We start from the raw sequence: 21,296 nt of genomic DNA, 5'->3' as shown, positions 1-21,296 counted from the left end.
TGGTGGTGGGGGGATGGTGTTTGTGTGTGTGTGTGTGTGTGGGGGGGAGAGTGGTGTGTGTGTGGGGGGATGGGTGGTGGAGGGATGGTGTGTGTGTGTGGGAGGGTGGGGTGTGTGGAGGTGGATGTGTGGTGTGTGGGAGGGGGGGTGGTGTGGGTGTGGGAGGATGAATGGTGGAGGGATGATGTATGTGGGGGAGGATGGGGTATGTGTGGGAGAATGTATGGTGCAGGGATGGGGAGTGTGTGGGAGGATGGATGGTGGAAGAATGGTGTGTGTGCAGGAGGATGGATGGTGTATGGGAGGGAGGATGGTGTGTGTTTGGGGGAGTGGTGTATGTTTGGGAGAGTGGGTGATGGAGGGGTGGTGTGTGTGTGTGTGGGAGGATGGGGTACGTGAAGGTGGATGTTTGGTGTAGGAGAGGGAGGACGGTGTATGTGTAGGAGAATGATGTATGTGTGGGAGGATGGGTAGTGGAAGGATGGTGTGTGTGTGTGTGTGTGGGAGGTGTGAAGGTGGAGGATGGTGTATGTGTGGGAGGATGAGTGGTGGAGGGATGATGTGTGTGTGGGAGGATGGGGTAGGTGTGGGAGAGTGTATGGTGGAAGGATGGTGAGTGTGTGGGAGGATGGATGGTGGAAGGATGGTGTGTGTGTGGAAGGATGGATGGTGGAAGGATGGTGTGTGTGTGTGGGAGGACAGAGTATGTGAGGGTTGGATGGTGTATGTGTGGGAGGATGAATGGAGGAGTGGAAGGAGAGTGTGTGTGTTTGTGTGTGTTGGTCTGGGGGGGGGGGCAGGACTGGTTCTCGGGGTGTGCGGCTGGGCGCTGGGGTGTGGGGCTGGCCTCTGGCGGTGGCCGTCTGGGCGGGCCGGGTCCCCCCGGGTGGCGTGCTGGCCCTTGGCCTGTGGGGGTGGGGGGTGTCCCTGCGCTCCTGGGCCCGGGCCCTCTGCCCCGTCTGTCCCGGGCGGCCGGTGCCCGGGGGGGTCGGGGACTGCTGGCCTCGGCCTGCCGGGGCCGGTGCCCTGGGTCCGCGGGGCGGCTCCTGCTGGGGTCTCCTGCTGCTGCCTTCCTGGGCGGGCGAGTGGTCGTCTCTGTGGACCGGTCGGGATCTGTAGCCTACGGGGGGGCTGGTGGCCTGGGTCTCGGGACCGCTGGCCTGACTCTGGCCTCTGTTCAAGTGAGGTGGCATCTGCATGATCACTCTGCATGGTCACTCCTTCCTGAACGTCTCCACACAGTCTTTGCGTCGCCGTGTGGCCGAGTTCTCCAGCATATCCACACAGGTTTCTCTGCGCGTGTTCTTGAATACAGCAGTTTCACTTATATCTATTATCATATTTTTTTTCTTTTTTTTTATTATTTCTGTTCTTATTATTATTATTATTACTCCTACTCTTATTATTATTACTACTACTATTATTATTATTACTATTATTGTGATTATTAGGCCCGAGCACCGAAGGCGGTGCGAAGGCCTATTGTAATGCAAGCGTTTATTATTATTATTATTAGGCCCGAGCACCGAAGGCGGTGCGAAGGCCTATTGTAATGCAAGCGTTTATTATTAGGCCCTAGCACCGAAGGCGGTGCGAAGGCCTATTGTAATGCAAGCGTTTATTATTATTAGGCCCGAGCACCGAAGGCGGTGCGAAGGCCTATTGTAATGCAAGCGTTTATTAGGCCCGAGCACCGAAGGCGGTGCGAAGGCCTATTGTAATGCAAGCGTTTTTTCTTTTTCTTATTCTTATTTTTCTTCCGCCGAATGGATTGCATTTTTGGGGGCCTGAACATGCTCCAAAACTCAGCAAATTTTGCCTACCCCCCTATTGGAATGTGAAAATTTACATATGGGAGGGTGCTCGGGACTGTTCGGGGAAAATTGCACGAGAGCGCCACCTATTTATGGTGCCCCGCCACTGCATGTCGTCAATCTTCATGAAATTTGCTACAATTGTTCGAAATGCTCGGGCGAACAAAAAATTCTCTTGGAGAACTGCTCTAAAAAAAACAGGAAGTCGGCCATTTTGGGTCAAAGTCGCCATTTTGGCGTTTTACTGACCTCGCATTTGAACGAACTCCTCCTAGAGATATTATCGTATTGACACCAAAATGGCTCAGGATGTTCAGAAGGCATGTGTGATCAAAAGTTATGCAAAACTTTCTCAAAGGAGTAACGGCGTACAGGGGGCGTGGCCTCAAAGTTTGATGTCTCGCCATGAAAGACGAAATTGATATAACTTCCACATAAAACAACATTTCTGAACCAAAATGGTCACGTCTGATACTAGTCCGATCCTCAAAACATCTACGTGCTCATTATTGGATTATGAATAGGCCACGCCCCCTGGCGACAGGATGTCATGTTTTTTACTCGAAGACCCACTGCTCTGGCCTTTTGGACACAACCGGGGTCAAACTGGGTCAGACACCTGAAAACAAGTTGGGGATGATATCCGGTGAAGACTGTTGCTCTACCCTGCAAGGCGAGACCGTGGCGCCATGGCGAACTACGATTAGACGCCATGACATCATAACTCACTATAACTCCCTCAATTTTCACCCAATCACCTTCAAACTCACAGGGAATACTCATGGTCCGGTCCCGAGCAGACCCATATCACCACTTCCGGTCTAGCCCTAAGCCCCGCCCACTTTCAACAGGAAGTGCTTTTTTTTCAGTTGCCGGCGTCCTTCTCCTCAGGCATGAACCCCAGACACTTGAAAGTGCTTCACAACAGGTCAAACCCTTTCATGATCCCACAATAAAAATCTCAAGTCCCTTCGCCAAATGTAACCATGTCGAATACTGATCCGACGCCACCAAACAGGAAGTACTTGTAACTCACCCGTTGTACCATCGATCTCCACCAAACTCAGCAGGAAGGATCGTAGACAGATGAGGAACTGAGCCAAATTAACATATGCTGGAAAAGTGACATAGTGGCTCTATAGCGCCCCCTAAAATATTTCTATCAACCAGCCCCGCCGACTACATGGACCGACATGCATGAAATTAACAACATTGATTTACCATGCCAGGATGTACAAAACTGTCCATTAGACCTATAGGCTAATTTCAACAGGAAGTCGGCCATTTTGAAAAAAGTCTCATTTTTAGGGTCATGTTTGCCTGTTTCTTGCCATTGCATTTGAACGAACTCCTCCTACAGACTTTATCGTATTTACCTCAAAATCACTGTAAAGCTGCCAGAGGCATGTGTGATCAAAAGTTATGCAAAACTTTCTCAAAGGAGAAGGGGCATAGCAGGGGCGTGGCCTCAAACTTTGATATCTCGCCATGAACGACAAAACTGATATAACTTACATATAAAACAACCTATCTTCACCAAAATGGCCATGTATGATGTCATTTCCATGCTGACCACACCTACATGTCCTGATGTTGTCAACGCCATAGCCCCGCCCCCTGGAAACAGGAAGTACCACATTTTTTCCCACTGAAAACCTTACACACCTACTCAAACTCATCAATATCATCCTTGATGAACACATGACTCACAATATTACAAACTGCTTACACCATCATGATTAAAATGGCTGCCTGTGAGGTTTCTGTCCCTCGCCATCAAACAGGAAGTGGCTATAACTCTGGACTCGGTTGACCCAAAGACGTGATACTTGGCAGTTGTCATTTAAGTCCTAACCTCAACATGTTAGTACATGATCAAACACTATAGCGCCACCTACTGGCCATGTTGATATCTGCAGATGTTAAAACCATGCTTTTCTTTGGATTTACTTCACACTATTGGTCAGAACTTGGTCATGAACACTTCTGATGCCATTCTTGGGCCCACTGATGTACCAGCTGATCCTCAGAGGGAGACGATCACAATCCAAGGCAGAAAACCTGGGGACGACTGAGCGTATGGCTGCAAGCGCGAGAAAGCGTGCTGGGGGAGGGAGGTTGCCGGCTGATGGGGCGGTGTAATAGGCCGGAGCGGCGCCAGAGGTGCGAGGGCCTTCATCGCTGCTTGCAGCTTTAATTAGGCCCGAGCACCGAAGGCGGTGCGAAGGCCTATTGTAATGCAAGCGTTTTTTCTTTTTCTTATTCTTATTTTTCTTCCGCCGAATGGATTGCATTTTTGGGGGCCTGAACATGCTCCAAAACTCAGCAAATTTTGCCTACCCCCCCATTGGAATGTGAAAATTTACATATGGGAGGGTGCTCGGGACTGTTCGGGGAAAATTGCACGAGAGCGCCACCTATTTATGGTGCCCCGCCACTGCATGTCGTCAATCTTCATGAAATTTGCTACAATTGTTCGAAATGCTCGGGCGAACAAAAAATTCTCTTGGAGAACTGCTCTAAAAAAAACAGGAAGTCGGCCATTTTGGGTCAAAGTCGCGATTTTGGCGTTTTACTGACCTCGCATTTGAACGAACTCCTCCTAGAGATATTATCGTATTGACACCAAAATGGCTCAGGATGTTCAGAAGGCATGTGTGATCAAAAGTTATGCAAAACTTTCTCAAAGGAGTAAGGGCGTACAGGGGGCGTGGCCTCAAAGTTTGATGTCTCGCCATGAAAGACGAAATTGATATAACTCCCACATAAAACAACATTTCTGAACCAAAATGGTCACGTCTGATACTAGTCCGATCCTCAAGACATCTACGTGCTCATTATTGGATTATGAATAGGCCACGCCCCCTGGCGACAGGAAGTCATGTTTTTTACTCGAAGACCCACTGCTCTGGCCTTTTGGACACAACCGGGGTCAAACTGGGTCAGACACCTGAAAACAAGTTGGGGATGATATCCGGTGAAGACTGTTGCTCTACCCTGCAAGGCGAGACCGTGGCGCCATGGCGAACTTCCATAAGACGCCATGACATCATAACTCACTATAACTCCCTCAATTTTCACCCAATCACCATTCAAACTCACAGGGAATTACTCATGGTCCGGTCCCGAAGCAGACCCATATGACCACTTCCGGTCTAGCCCTAAGCCCCGCCCACTTTCAACAGGAAGTGCTTTTTTTCAGTTGCCGGCGTCCTTCTCCTCAGGCATGAACCCCAGACACTTGAAAGTGCTTCACAACAGGTCAAACCCTTTCATGATACCACAATAAAAATCTCAAGTTCCCTTCGCCAAACTGTAACCATGGCGAATACTTGATCCGACGCCACCAAACAGGAAGTACTTGTAACTCACCCGGTGTACCATCGATCTCCACCAAACTCAGCAGGAAGGATCGTAGTACAGATGAGGAACTGAGCCAAATTAACATATGCTGGAATAGTGACATAGTGGCTCTATAGCGCCCCCTACAATATTTTGATCAACCAGCCCCGCCCACTACATGGACCGACATGCATGAAATTAACAACATTGATTTACCATGCCAGGATGTACAAAACTGTCCATTAGACCTCTAGGCTAATTTCAACAGGAAGTCGGCCATTTTGAAAAAAGTCTCATTTTAGGGTCATGTTTGCCTGTTTCTTGCCATTGCATTTGAACGAACTCCTCCTACAGACTTTATCGTATTTACCTCAAAATCACTCTGGAAGCTTCCAGAGGCATGTGTGATCAAAAGTTATGCAAAACTTTCTCAAAGGAGAAAGGGCATGGCGGGGGCGTGGCCTCAAACTTTGATATCTCGCCATGACAGACGAAACTGATATAACTTACATATAAAACAACCTATCTTGACCAAAATGGCCACGTATGATGTCATTTCCATGCTGACCACATCTACATGTCCAGATGTTGTCAACGCCATAGCCCCGCCCCCTGGAAACAGGAAGTACCACATTTTTTCCCATTGAAAACCTTAAAAACCTACTCAAACTCATCAATATCATCCTTGATGAACACATGACTCACAATATAACAAACTGCTTACACCATCATGATTAAAATGGCTGCCTGTGAGGTTTCTGTCCCTCGCCATCAAACAGGAAGTGGCTATAACTCTGGACTCGGTTGACCCAAGGACGTGATACTTGGCAGTTGTCATTAAAGTCCGAACCTCAACATGTTAGTACATGATCAAACACTATAGCGCCACCTACTGGCCATGTTGATATCTGCAGATCTTAAAACCATGCTTTTGTTTGGATTTATTTCACACTATTGGTCAGAACAAGGTCATGAACACTTCTGATGTCATTATTAGGCCCATTGATGTATGAGATGATGGTCAGAGAGAGACAATGACCACACGAGGCAGAAACATGGGGACGACTGAGCGTACGGCTGCCAGCCAGAGCGAGCTTGCTTGGGGAGGGAGGTTGCAGGCCGAGGGGGCGGTGCAATAGGCCGGAGCGGCGCCAGAGGTGCGAGGGCCTTCATCGCTGCTTGCAGCTTTAATTAGGCCCGAGCACCGAAGGCGGTGCGAAGGCCTATTGTAATGCAAGCGTTTTTTCTTTTTCTTATTCTTATTTTTCTTCCGCCGAATGGATTGCATTTTTGGGGGCCTGAACATGCTCCAAAACTCAGCAAATTTTGCCTACCCCCCCTATTGGAATGTGAAAATTTACATATGGGAGGGTGCTCGGGACTGTTCGGGGAAAATTGCACGAGAGCGCCACCTATTTATGGTGCCCCGCCACTGCATGTCGTCAATCTTCATGAAATTTGCTACAATTGTTCGAAATGCTCGGGCGAACAAAAAATTCTCTTGGAGAACTGCTCTAAAAAAAACAGGAAGTCGGCCATTTTGGGTCAAAGTCGCCATTTTGGCGTTTTACTGACCTCGCATTTGAACGAACTCCTCCTAGAGATATTATCGTATTGACACCAAAATGGCTCAGGATGTTCAGAAGGCATGTGTGATCAAAAGTTATGCAAAACTTTCTCAAAGGAGTAACGGCGTACAGGGGGCGTGGCCTCAAAGTTTGATGTCTCGCCATGAAAGACGAAATTGATATAACTCCCACATAAAACAACATTTCTGAACCAAAATGGTCACGTCTGATACTAGTCCGATCCTCAAGACATCTACGTGCTCATTATTGGATTATGAATAGGCCACGCCCCCTGGCGACAGGAAGTCATGTTTTTTACTCGAAGACCCACTGCTCTGGCCTTTTGGACACAACCGGGGTCAAACTGGGTCAGACACCTGAAAACAAGTTGGGGATGATATCCGGTGAAGACTGTTGCTCTACCCTGCAAGGCGAGACCGTGGCGCCATGGCGAACTACGATTAGACGCCATGACATCATAACTCACTATAACTCCCTCAATTTTCACCCAATCACCTTCAAACTCACAGGGAATACTCATGGTCCGGTCCCGAGCAGACCCATATGACCACTTCCGGTCTAGCCCTAAGCCCCGCCCACTTTCAACAGGAAGTGCTTTTTTTCAGTTGCCGGCGTCCTTCTCCTCAGGCATGAACCCCAGACACTTGAAAGTGCTTCACAACAGGTCAAACCCTTTCATGATCCCACAATAAAAATCTCAAGTCCCTTCGCCAAATGTAACCATGTCGAATACTGATCCGACGCCACCAAACAGGAAGTACTTGTAACTCACCCGTTGTACCATCGATCTCCACCAAACTCAGCAGGAAGGATCGTAGACAGATGAGGAACTGAGCCAAATTAACATATGCTGGAAAAGTGACATAGTGGCTCTATAGCGCCCCCTAAAATATTTCTATCAACCAGCCCCGCCCACTACATGGACCGACATGCATGAAATTAACAACATTGATTTACCATGCCAGGATGTACAAAACTGTCCATTAGACCTCTAGGCTAATTTCAACAGGAAGTCGGCCATTTTGAAAAAAGTCTCATTTTTAGGGTCATGTTTGCCTGTTTCTTGCCATTGCATTTGAACGAACTCCTCCTACAGACTTTATCGTATTTACCTCAAAATCACTGTAAAGCTTCCAGAGGCATGTGTGATCAAAAGTTATGCAAAACTTTCTCAAAGGAGAAGGGGCATAGCAGGGGCGTGGCCTCAAACTTTGATATCTCGCCATGAACGACAAAACTGATATAACTGACATATAAAACAACCTATCTTCACCAAAATGGCCATGTATGATGTCATTTCCATGCTGACCACACCTACATGTCCTGATGTTGTCAACGCCATAGCCCCGCCCCCTGGAAACAGGAAGTACCACATTTTTTCCCACTGAAAACCTTACACACCTACTCAAACTCATCAATATCATCCTTGATGAACACATGACTCACAATATTACAAACTGCTTACACCATCATGATTAAAATGGCTGCCTGTGAGGTTTCTGTCCCTCGCCATCAAACAGGAAGTGGCTATAACTCTGGACTCGGTTGACCCAAAGACGTGATACTTGGCAGTTGTCATTTAAGTCCTAACCTCAACATGTTAGTACATGATCAAACACTATAGCGCCACCTACTGGCCATGTTGATATCTGCAGATGTTAAAACCATGCTTTTCTTTGGATTTACTTCACACTATTGGTCAGAACTTGGTCATGAACACTTCTGATGCCATTCTTGGGCCCACTGATGTACCAGCTGATCCTCAGAGGGAGACGATCACAATCCAAGGCAGAAAACCTGGGGACGACTGAGCGTATGGCTGCAAGCGCGAGAAAGCGTGCTGGGGGAGGGAGGTTGCCGGCTGATGGGGCGGTGTAATAGGCCGGAGCGGCGCCAGAGGTGCGAGGGCCTTCATCGCTGCTTGCAGCTTTAATTAGGCCCGAGCACCGAAGGCGGTGCGAAGGCCTATTGTAATGCAAGCGTTTATTCTTATTATTATTATTTTTATTTCGCACATTGAATTGCATTTTTGGGGGCCTGAACATGCTCCAAAACTCACCAAATTTTGCCTACCCCCCCATTGGAATGCGAAAAATTTAATAATTTGGGGTGCTCGGGACTGTTCAGGCAAAATTGAACGAGAGCGCCACCTATTTGTGATGCCCCTCCATTGCAAGTTAGCAATCTTCATGAAACTTTGTACACATGTTCCACATGGTGGGGGGAACAAAAAAAGAAATTATAGTATAGGTCTAAATAAAACAGGAAGTCGGCCATTTTGGGTCAAAGTCGCCATTTTGGCGTTTTACTGACCTCGCATTTGAACGAACTCCTCCTAGAGATATTATCGTATTGACACCAAAATGGCTGAGGATGTTCAGAAGGCATGTGTGATCAAAAGTTATGCAAAACTCTCTCAAAGGAGTAAGGGCGTACAGGGGGCGTGGCCTCAAAGTTTGATGTCTCGCCATGAAAGACGAAATTGATATAACTCCCACATAAAACAACATTTCTGAACCAAAATGGCCACGTATGATACTAGTCCCATCCTCAAGACATCTACGTGGTCATTATTGGATTATGAATAGGCCACGCCCCCTGGCGACAGGAAGTCATGTTTTTTACTCGAAGACCCACTGCTCTGGCCTTTTGGACACAACCGGGGTCAAACTGGGTCAGACACCTGAAAACAAGTTGGGGATGATATCCGGTGAAGACTGTTGCTCTACGCTGCAAGGCGAGACCGTGGCGCCATGGCGAACTTCGATAAGACGCCATGACATCATCAATCACTATAACTCCCTCATTTTTCACCCAATCACCATCAAACTCACAGGGCTTAGTCATGGTCCGGTCCCGAACACACCCATATGACCACTTCCGGTCTAGCCCTAAGCCCCGCCCACTTTCAACAGGAAGTGCTTTTTTGCAGTTGTCGTGGTCCTTCTCCTCAGGCATGAACCCCAGACACTTGAAAGTGCTTCACAACAGGTCAAACCCTTTCATGATACTACAATAAAAATCTCAAGTTCCTTCGCCAAACGTAACCATGGCGAATCTTGGTCCGACGCCATCAAACAGGAAGTACTTGTAACTCACCCGGTGTATCATCGATCTCCACCAAACTCGGCAGGAAGGATCGTATTCAGACGTGGAACTGAGCCAAATTGACATATGCTGGAATAGTGACATAGTGGCTCTATAGCGCCCCCTACAATATTTTGATCAACCAGCCTCGCCCCCTACGTGGACCGACATGCATGAAATTCACCACATTGATTTACTATGCCAGGATGCACAAAACTGTCCATTACACAACTAGGCTAATTTCAACAGGAAGTCGGCCATTTTGTAAAACGTGTCATTTTCAGGGTCATTTTGGCCTGTTTCTTGCCATTGCATTTGAACGAACTCCTCCTACAGACTTATATCGTATTTACCTCAAAATCACTCTGAAGCTTCCAGAGGCATGTGTGATCAAAAGTTATGCAAAACTTTCTCAAAGGAGAAAGGGCATGGCGGGGGCGTGGCCTCAAACTTTGATATCTCGCCATGAGAGACGAAACTGACATAACTTACATATAAAACAACCTATCTTGACCAAAATGGCCCCGTTTGATGTCATTTCCATGCTGACCACATCTACATGTCCAGATGTTGTCACCTGGACATTGCTCAACGCTGCATGGCCAGACGGTGGCGTCATGACAAACTTGGATAAAACGCCATGACATCATTAATCAGTATAAATCCCTCAATTTTCATCCAATCACCATCACACTCACAGTAATTACTCAGGGTCTGTTCCTGAACAGATACATTGAACTACTTCTGGTCTTGGTCTAAGCCCCGCCCACTTTCAACAGGAAGTGTCTTTTTCAGACACTGGGGTCCCTCTCCTCAGGAATGAACTCCACACACTCAAAAGTGCTTCAGATCAGGTCAAACTCTTTCGTGATACTACCGAAAACAATCCTCAAGTTCCTTCCTCAAGCAAAACCATGGCGAATGGCGTTCATCGCCATGAAACAGGAAGTATTTGCAACTGACCCATAGTACTCCCGATCTCCACCAAACTCGGCAGGAAGGACAGTGGTCAGGCCTGGAACTGATTTAAATAGACATATGCTGGTTATGTGGCTCTATAGCGCCCCCTATAATTATTTATTCTATCAGCTCCAACCACTGCTTTGACTGACATTCATGAAATGTGGCATATTTATATAACATGCCAGTACAAACCAAAAAGCCTCTTCATGTCCTGATGTTTTCAACGCCATAGCCCCGCCCCCTGGAAACAGGAAGTACCCCTTTTATCCCATTGAAAACCCTACACACCTACTCAAACTCATCAATATTATCCTTGATGAACACATGACTCACAATATAACAAACTGCTTACACCATCATGAATAAAATGGCTGCCTGTGAGGTTTCTGTCCCTCGCCATCAAACAGGAAGTGGCTATAACTCTGGACTCGGTTGACCCAATGACGTGATACTTGGCAGTTGTCATTAAAGTCCGAACCTCAACATGTTAGTACAAGATCAAACACTATAGCTCCACCTACTGGCCATGTTGATATCTGCAGATCTTAAAAGCATGATTTTGTTTGGATTTGTTTCACACTATTGGTCAGAACAAGGTCATGACCACTTCTGATGTCATTATTAGGCCCATTGATGTATGAGATGATGGTCAGAGAGAGACAATGACCACACGAGGCAGAAACATGGGGACGACTGAGCGTACGGCTGCCAGCCAGAGCGAGCTTGCTTGGGGAGGGAGGTTGCAGGCCGAGGGGGCGGTGCAATAGGCCAGAGCGGCGCCAGAGGTGCGAGGGCCTTCATCGCTGCTTGCAGCTTTAATTAGGCCCGAGCACCGAAGGCGGTGCGAAGGCCTATTGTAATGCAAGCGTTTTTTCTTCTTATTCTTCTTCTTATTCTTCTCCGAACTCAAACGCATTTTGGGGGTACTGCCCATGCTCCAAAACTCACCAAATTTTGCCTACCCCCCCAAAGGAATGTGTAAATTTACATATGGTGGGGTGCTCGGGACTGTTCGGGGCAAAATTGAACAAGAGCGCCACCTATTTATGGTGCCCCGCCACTGCATGTCGTCAATCTTCATGAAATTCGCAACACATGTTTGAAATGCTCGGGCGAACAAAAAATCCTCTTGGAGAACTGCTCTAAAAAAACAGGAAGTCGGCCATTTTGGGTCAAAGTCGCCATTTTGGCGTTTTACTGACCTCGCATTTGAACGAACTCCTCCTAGAGATATTATCGTATTGACACCAAAATGGCTCAGGATGTTCAGAAGGCATGTGTGATCAAAAGTTATGCAAAACTTTCTCAAAGGAGTAAGGGCGTACAGGGGGCGTGGCCTCAAAGTTTGATGTCTCGCCATGAAAGACGAAATTGATATAACTCCCACATAAAACAACATTTCTGAACCAAAATGGCCACGTATGATACTAGTCCCATCCTCAAGACATCTACGTGGTCATTATTGGATTATGAATAGGCCACGCCCCCTGGCGACAGGAAGTCATGTTTTTTACTCGAAGACCCACTTCTCTGACGTTTTGAACACAACCGGGGTCAAACTGCATCAGACACCTGAAAACAAGTTGGGGATGATATCCGGTGAAGACTGTTGCTCTACGCTGCAAGGCGAGACCGTGGCGCCATGGCGAACTTCGATAAGACGCCATGACATCAAAAACAAGTATAACTCCCTCATTTTTCACCCAATCACCATCAAACTCACAGGGCTTAGTCATGGTCCGGTCCCGAACAGACCCATATGACCACTTCCGGTCTAGCCCTAAGCCCCGCCCACTTTCAACAGGAAGTGCTTTTTTTCAGTTGCCGGGGTCCTGCTCCTCAGGCATGAACCCCAGACACTTGAAAGTGCTTCACAACAGGTCAAACCCTTTCATGATACCACAATAAAAATCTCAAGTTCCTTCGCCAAACGTAACCATGGCGAATATTGGTCCGACGCCACCAAACAGGAAGTACTTGTAACTCACCCGGTGTACCATCGATCTCCACCAAACTCGGCAGGAAGGATCGTATTCAGATGTGGAACTGAGCCAAATTGACATATGCTGGAATAGTGACATAGTGGCTCTATAGCGCCCCCTACAATATTTCTATCAACCAGCCCCGCCCCCTACGTGGACCGACATGCATGAAATTCACCACATTGATTTACTATGCCAGGATGTACAAAATTGTCCATTACACCTCTAGGCTAATTTCAACAGGAAGTCGGCCATTTTGTAAAAAGTGTCATTTTCAGGGTCATTTTTGCCTGTTTCTTGCCATTGCATTTGAACGAACTCCTCCTACAGACTTTATCGTATTTACCTCAAAATCACTCTGAAGCTTCCAGAGGCATGTGTGATCAAAAGTTATGCAAAACTTTCTCAAAGGAGAAAGGGCATGGCGGGGGCGTGGCCTCAAACTTTGATATCTCGCCATGAGAGACGAAACTGATATAACTTACATATAAAACAACCTATCTTAACCAAAATGGCCACGTATGATGTCATTTCCATGCTGACCACATCTACATGTCCAGATGTTGTCAACGCCATTGCCCCGCCCCCTGGAAACAGGAAGTACCACATTTTTTACCTTTGAAAACCTTAAAAACGTACTCAAACCCATCAATATCATCCTTGAGGAACTCGTGATTCACAATATAACAAACTACTTACACCTTCATGACTAAAGTGGCTGCCTGTGAGGTTTCAGTCCCTCGCCATCAAACAGGAAGTGGCTCTAACTCTGCACTTGCTTGACCTAATGACGTCACACTTGGCAGTTGTCATTAAAGTCCCAACCTCAACATGTTAGTACATGATCAAACACTATAGCGCCACCTACTGGCCATGTTGATATCTGCAGATCTTAAAACCATGCTTATGTTTGTATTTATTTCACACAATTGGTCAGAACATGGTCATGAACACTTCTGATGTCATTATTGGTCCCATTGATGTATGAGATGATGGTCAGAGAGAGACAATGACCACCTCGAGGCAGAAAACATGGGGACGACTGAGCGTACGGCTGCCAGCCAGAGCGAGCTTGCTTGGGGAGGGAGGTTGCCGGCCGAGGGGGCGGTGCAATAGGCCGGAGCGGCGCCAGAGGTGCGAGGGCCTTCATCGCTGCTTGCAGCTTTAATTCTTATTCTTATTCTTTTTCTTCCGTCAAATGAATTGCATTTTTGGGGGTCTCAACATACCCCAAAACTCACCAAATTTTGCGTACCCCCCCAAAGGAATGTGAAAAATTTCATATTTTGGGGTGCTCGGGACTGTTCGGGCAAAATTGAACAAGAGCGCCACCTATTTATAGTGCCCCGCCACTGCACGTCATCAATCTTTATGAAACTCACTACACGTGTTCTAAATGGTGGGGCGAACAAAAAATCCTCTTGGAGAACTGCTCTAAAAGAAACAGGAAGGCGGCCATTTTGGGTCAAAGTCGCCATTTTGGCGTTTTACTGACCTCGCATTTGAACGAACTCCTCCTAGAGATATTATCGTATTGACACCAAAATGGCTGAGGATGTTCAGAAGGCATGTGTGATCAAAAGTTATGCAAAACTCTCTCAAAGGAGTAACGGCGTACAGGGGGCGTGGCCTCAAAGTTTGATGTCTCGCCATGAAAGACGAAATTGATATAACTCCCACATAAAACAACATTTCTGACCCAAAATGGCCTCGTATGATACTAGTCCCATCCTCAACACATCTATGTGGTCATTATTGGATTATGAATAGGCCACGCCCCCTGGCGACAGGAAGTCATGTTTTTTACTCGAAGACCCACTTCTCTGACGTTTTGAACACAACCGGGGTCAAACTGCATCAGACACCTGAAAACAAGTTGGGGATGATATCCGGTGAAGACTGTTGCTCTACGCTGCAAAGCAAGACCGTGGCGCCATGGCGAACTTCGATAAGACGCCATGACATCATAAATCAGTATAACTCCCTCATTTTTCACCCAATCACCATGAAACTCACAGGGCTTAGTCATGGTCCGGTCCCGAACAGACCCATATGACCACTTCCGGTCTAGCCCTAAGCCCCGCCCACTTTCAACAGGAAGTGCTTTTTTGCAGTTGTCGTGGTCCTTCTCCTCAGGCATGAACTCCAGACACTTGAAAGTGCTTCACAACAGGTCAAACCCTTTCATGATCCCACAATAAAAATCTCAAGTTCCTTCGCCAAACGTAACCATGGCGAATATTGGTCCGACGCCACCAAACAGGAAGTACTTGTAACTCACCCGGTGTACCCTCGATCTCCAGCAAACTTGGTAGGAAGGATCGTAGTCAGATGTGGAACTGAGCCAAAATGACATATGCTGGAATAGTTTCAATATGGCTCTATAGCGCCCCCTACAATATTTTAATCAACCAGCACACCCACTATGCTGACCAACAAGCAACCTATCTACACCAAAATGGCCACATATGATGTCATTTCTATGCTGACCACATCTACATGTCCTGATGTTGTCAACTCCGTAGCCCCACCCCCTGGAAACAGGAAGTACCCCATTTTTTTCCATTGAAAACCTTAAAAACCTACTCAACTCATCAATATCATCCTTGATGAACTCATGACTCACAATATAACAAACTCTTTTCACCATCATGATTAAAATGGCTGCCTGTGAGGTTTCTGTCCCTCGCCATCAAACAGGAAGTGGCTATAACTCTGGACTCGGTTGACCCAATGACGTGATACTTGGCAGTTGTCATTAAAGTCCGAACCTCAACATGTTAGTACAATGATCAAACACTATAGCTCCACCTACTGGCCATGTTGATATCTGCAGATCTTAAAAGCATGATTTTGTTTGGATTTGTTTCACACTATTGGTCAGAACAAGGTCATGACCACTTCTGATGTCATTATTAGGCCCATTGATGTATGAGATGATGGTCAGAGAGAGACAATGACCACACGAGGCAGAAACATGGGGATGACTGAGCGTACGGCTGCCAGCCAGAGCGAGCTTGCTTGGGGAGGGAGGTTGCAGGCCGAGGGGGCGGTGCAATAGGCCGGAGCGGCGCCAGAGGTGCGAGGGCCTTCATCGCTGCTTGCAGCTTTAATTATTATTGTTACTATTATCAACTAGTTGTGTAATGACCTACTGGCTAGGATGATCTTAGCTATATATGTTGTAAGTAGTATGGATTACATGGTTTTCTGTATAATGTTTTAAGTCCCCACCCGCACTCCCCACACCCTTTCTGTCCCTCTCTCTCCCCTCCCTCTTCTCTCTACTTTCTTTTCTATCTCTCTCTCTCTCTGTCCCCTCCGGTCGAGTCCAGCATTAAGAGTCTGATTTAATAAAGTTTTTCATGTCATCAAGAGGGACTTTATACATGTAGTATAAATCCCTGCTTGATAGAGTAAAATTGCCCAGCACCAGACAGCAGCCAGACAATCATTCTGTTTGCAACGATGCTGGACAAGACAGGTTAAAAAAAAAAAAAAAAAAAAAAAAAAGGAGAACTGTATAAGATTTTAATCCAGTTAATGAAAGATGGTCCAAAGCTGAATCTGTTTAAAGTAGCTAGTAAAAATTTCCAGTTAACACGATCAAAAGCTTTCTCTGCATCCTAAGAAACTGATATTGTTTCCAGGTTATTGATGGTAGAATAATCTATTATATTAATTAGTCTCCGCATGTTAACAGTGGAATATCTGAGCTTTATAAAGCCTGTTTGATCAGGGTGTATAATGAGAGGAGTTACTTTCTCTAACCTTCCAGCTAATGCTTTGCAAATTATTTTAAGGTCCGCATTTATCAGTGATATGGGTCTGTAGCTAGATGGTATTGTGGGGTCTTTACCTGGTTTTAATAGTACAGTAATGGTGGCAGTTTGGGGGTAATTGAAAAATTACCCCCAAACTGAAAAATGTGGGGGCCAGTGTTGACCATAATTCTTTATAGAACTCTGCTGGGAAGCCATCTGGGGGCTTTTTTACAGGGCATATGTTCAAGGGCTTCATGTAGCTCCTCCACTGTGAGGGGGGATCTAAGGCCGTGACTTGTTCCTGCTGTAAACCTGGAAGATCTATATTGTTAAGAAAATGATGGATATCGTTGATGTATACAGAATTTTATAGAAATCTCTAAAGATGTTGTTAATTGCATCTGGGTCATGCATAATATTACCTACTGAATCTTTAACAGCTGATATGGTAGATTTTTCTTTATTTAATTTTTACTGATTAGTTAAAAATCTTCCAGATTTATTACTATGTTCAAATGTCTCCAAGCGTAATCTTTGCACCAGAAATTCTGTTCTCTTGTTAATTATTTAATTTAATTCAAGTCTAGCCTTCCTTATTTGGCTCATCGTTGGTTCATCTGGTGAAGCACTGTAGGTGTCCTCTAATGATTTAATTCTTATTTCTAATTCTAATATTTTTGAGTTTTCTTTTTTTTTTTTATGTGATGTAAAAGAGATAATTTTGCCTCGCATTACCGCCTTCTCTGCTTCCCACAGAACACATGCTGAGACTCCTGGTTTGTCATTCTAGCTCATTCTTTTGTGAAGTAGCTGATAAAGTCGGGATCTTTGAGCAACGACGTCGTGGATGATGTGGTCAAGGACAGGCTTTATGGCTGATAGTGTCATATTGTGTCACATAGTCATATTTACATATCAATATCTGATAGCTATTTTCACTATTACTTCATCTTGCCACTGCACTTTATCTGCCAATTCACTCTTGTATTCGTATTTTTTTCTCTAATTTATTCCACTTTGGATTTTTTATGTTATTACTGGACTACTGTAACAACGCAATTTCCCTTCGGGGATAAATAAAGTTGTCTGTCTGTCTGTCTGTCTGTCTGTCACTCGTGTTTCTGAGGCAAGTGCATCTATGAACTTGCTCAGAGGTTCAAGCAGCTGGCACAGCTGAGAAATCTGGTAATAACACCAAAGTGTTGTTTTATTTTAAAAGAAGTAACTTTTTTTAAGTATTTTTATATATATTTTTAATATTGTAAAATAATACTATAGACTTTTTCCATTTAAAATATATTTATTTGAAATATATTTAAATATTTCATATTCAGCATTTTAATAATAGCAACGATAGATTAGTATGAATTTTGAGACTGATTTTCAGATATCATGGCAACCTAAACTCGTAGTGTAAATATTAACACTTTGGAGAGATTTGGATATTCGGTGGTTTGGACAGCTTGTATGTAGAATCAGAAAAAGCTTTATTGGCAGGTAGCTTGAAGAACACTTTACAGCGTGAGGAAATTGTCATGGTGCAACACGCAAGATTATTATAAGTCAAATAATTAAACATGGAAATATTTTGATCTTATCACCTTTTCAGACTGAGTACCTGCAGCCTGTCACTGAGAAGCTGTGAAGCTCTGTCCTCTGTTCTGAGCTCCAAGTTCTCCAGTCTGACCAGGTTGGACCTCACTAACAACGACCTGCAGGATTTAGGAGCCAAGCTTCTGTCTACAGGACTACAGGATCCTCAGTGTAAACTAGACATGCTCAGGTCAGCACTGATCCCACAGTTTGGACCATAAACTCATTTAGAAGTCACTGAGAATATATGCACAATACATACAATGTATGTGTTCGTATCAGCATATTACAGATTATATTGAGAAATTAATACCACCAAAATCACAATATTTCCTTTTGTGTTCATTTTCCAGTCTGTCAGGATGTCTGATCACAGAGGAAGGCTGTGCTTCCTGCAGCCTTAACGGCCAACCCCTCCCGTCTCAGAGAGCTGGACCTGAGCTACAACCATCCAGGACTCTCGGGAGTGAAGATGTTAACTGCTCAGCTTGAGGATCCAGGCTGCAGACTGGAAGCGCTCAGGTAAGTAAAGTAAATACAGAGTCTGATAGAGGAGACGCTGTAATCACTCTGCCTTTGCTCAGTTTTGGATGTTTTAAATGAAAACCTTTTCCTTTTGCTGTAAAACAAACACTCAGCAAGTCCTTACGTGTTTAGTTGATCTTGTGTGGAACAAACGTTGTCATATTCAGAAGTATTTTTTATGGGCTGACTAATGTGTAAAAAAGGGTATTGTTGATGTCTGACTATGTAAAAAATAAAAATAAAATAAACATCTAATTGCAGAACAACTGACCTGGAATCATATTAAGGTTTTACTGTATTAACATGGAACAATTTCAGTTTCCAAAGTAACAAAAATACAGTCATTGTTGGTATTAACTCTGTTTTTAACCTGAACTAAACATAAACCCTTTTGGAACCAGAGGTCTGTGTTTAATTGTAGTTTTTCAGCATCGGTTGTTTTTTCTAGGGGTGGGACTTGGTAAAAAAAATTTATGCAATTAATTAATCTCAATTAATCACATTTCAAACTATTTTTGCACCAAAAAGCAACAATTTTTAATTTAAAAAATATTTTAGTGGAAGACTTAACTAAATAATAGACACTAATGTTTTAAACTCTAGTAACGTCTGGAAAATGCATTTAATTGCATTTCAATTCAAAACAGTAGAAAAAGGAATAGAAGTAGAAAAGTACTTTAACTAGCAGCTCCAGTTGTTCTCTGTCTACAACATGTTACAGAACTTTCTTTTTTTAATGTTTTCCTCCAGTCTCTTCATTAATGGCATTAACATGTCACGGCTCACTGAGGAGTAAACCTGCTTTCACGTCAGTCTGCAGAAGATAAAACCAGCAGAAAAAGCCGTTAATTTGTCGCTACCTGTTTCTTTGAGATAAAGTTGCTTGTGGTGTCTGGAAACTCGCTCAGTTCTTAGCAGAGCTCTGAAATGTACACCGGCGTATTTTTTGTACCAGGAACTCGTGCGTTCAGAATTCAAATTATGTTAAAAATTTAACACGTAAATTTTTTGTAATTATTTAAATCGGAGTCCCATCCTGAGTTTTCCCATAATGACCTTTATACTCTTCACCTCTTAATAATGTCTCTGGCATCAAATAATGCTCCGCTTTTGTGTGACGCTGTAGAGACCCTGAAGAGTCTGGACCGCTGTGGTCCTGGTTCTGTTATCTCTCTGAGTTTTCTTTGAGTTTTGACTTGTTTAAGACACTGGGCAAATGATTCGGTTCAAATTGTGCTGGAACATTAAAACCACAACAGCCACATTTCAGGCAGATGCACCAGGTGTCCAGCTGTTATTTGCTGAGTAGAACAAAGTGTGTGTGGTAGACATGTTGATGTTTGCATGCTGAAGGACACACTGCTGCTCTGACCCTCCTCCATCTTTCAGGGTGGAACCTGCTGGAGAACGATGGCTGAGACCAGGTCTGCGGAAGTGTGTGTGTTTTTTTATTAGCCTACTCATTCCCAGCCAGACTCGACGTGTCCATAGATGAATAACTGCAGCTGGGTTGTGTTTTTTCTCTCCGTCAGATTCCTGCGAACACACCATCAACACAAACACGGTGAACAGAAAGCTCAAACTGTCTGACAACAACAGGACGGTGACACATGTGGAGGAGCTCCAGTCGTATCCGGATCATCCGGACAGGTTCGACTGGTGTCGCCAGCTGCTGTGTGGAAATGTTCTGACTGGTCGCTGCTACTGGGAGGTGGAGCGCTCAGGAAGGGTTCATATATCAGTGAGTTACAGAGGAATCAGTCGGAGAGGCGACAGCGATGCCTGCGAGTTTGGATACAATCAGATGTCCTGGAGTTTGTTCTGCTCCGATGGCATTTACTCTGTCTATCACAATAATATAGGAACATCTGTTCGTCTTCAGTCCTCCTCCTCTTCCTCCTCCGTCTCTAACAGAGTAGCAGTGTATGTGGACTGTCCTGCAGGATCTCTGTCCTTCCACAGAGTCTCCTCCGGCTCGCTGATCCACATCTACACCTTCAACACCACCTTCACTGAGCCCCTCTACGCTGGGTTTGGAGTTGGGTTCAGACCTGGTTCTTCGGTGTTTCTCTGTTCAGTTTAGAGACGAAGTGATTTAGCGTTTTTGCTTTGACCGAGAATGTGTGTGAACATCATCCAGAATGACATGTGACAGACCGTCGTTGTCCACCACCAGCCACGCCATCCTGGCAGCGATGCATGGTGGTGGCGGCATCATGACATGGTAACATGATTCGTCATCAGGCTGCAGGAAGTAGGCTGGAAATCATTAATGTTGAAGGGTGTTATCTATCTAAACTATCTAAGGTGAACAGGCTAAACTAACCATGAAACTTTTTGGTTTATTCTTCACATCAAAACTTTAACTTTTGTATCGTCCCTTCTCTGAAATGTCATGTTTAAATATGTAAATTAGATATTATATAGAAAAAAATAAAAACACTATTTTTCATATATTTCTAGGAAAGAAAAAAAATAAATGGCCTTTTTAAAATGAAAAGTTTTGTTCTAAAACATGAATATTGTGAATATGAACGTGTGAATATTCCGTCATGTATGACATGGTTTACTTGTGTCCATTTGCTTTTATGAAGCTTCTGTTTTGTGTTAAGAATGTTTCTGTTTCTGGATTTTTAG

The 21,296-nt window shown here is 44.9% G+C and overlaps 1 pseudogene; it reads left to right on the top strand.

Moving 5' to 3' along the window:
- The window catches only part of LOC121636149, a 45,549-nt pseudogene extending 24,637 nt beyond the window's left edge, over positions 1–20,912 (top strand).
- Positions 20,913–21,296: the final 384 nt, after the last annotated feature.

The sequence above is a fragment of the Melanotaenia boesemani genome, unplaced genomic scaffold (genome assembly GCF_017639745.1).
Source record: "Melanotaenia boesemani isolate fMelBoe1 unplaced genomic scaffold, fMelBoe1.pri scaffold_150_ctg1, whole genome shotgun sequence".
In the NCBI taxonomy this organism is placed as follows: Eukaryota; Metazoa; Chordata; class Actinopteri; order Atheriniformes; family Melanotaeniidae; genus Melanotaenia; species Melanotaenia boesemani.
The sequence above is the reverse complement of the archived record's forward strand: the minus strand, read 5'-3'. Positions and strand labels throughout refer to the sequence as shown.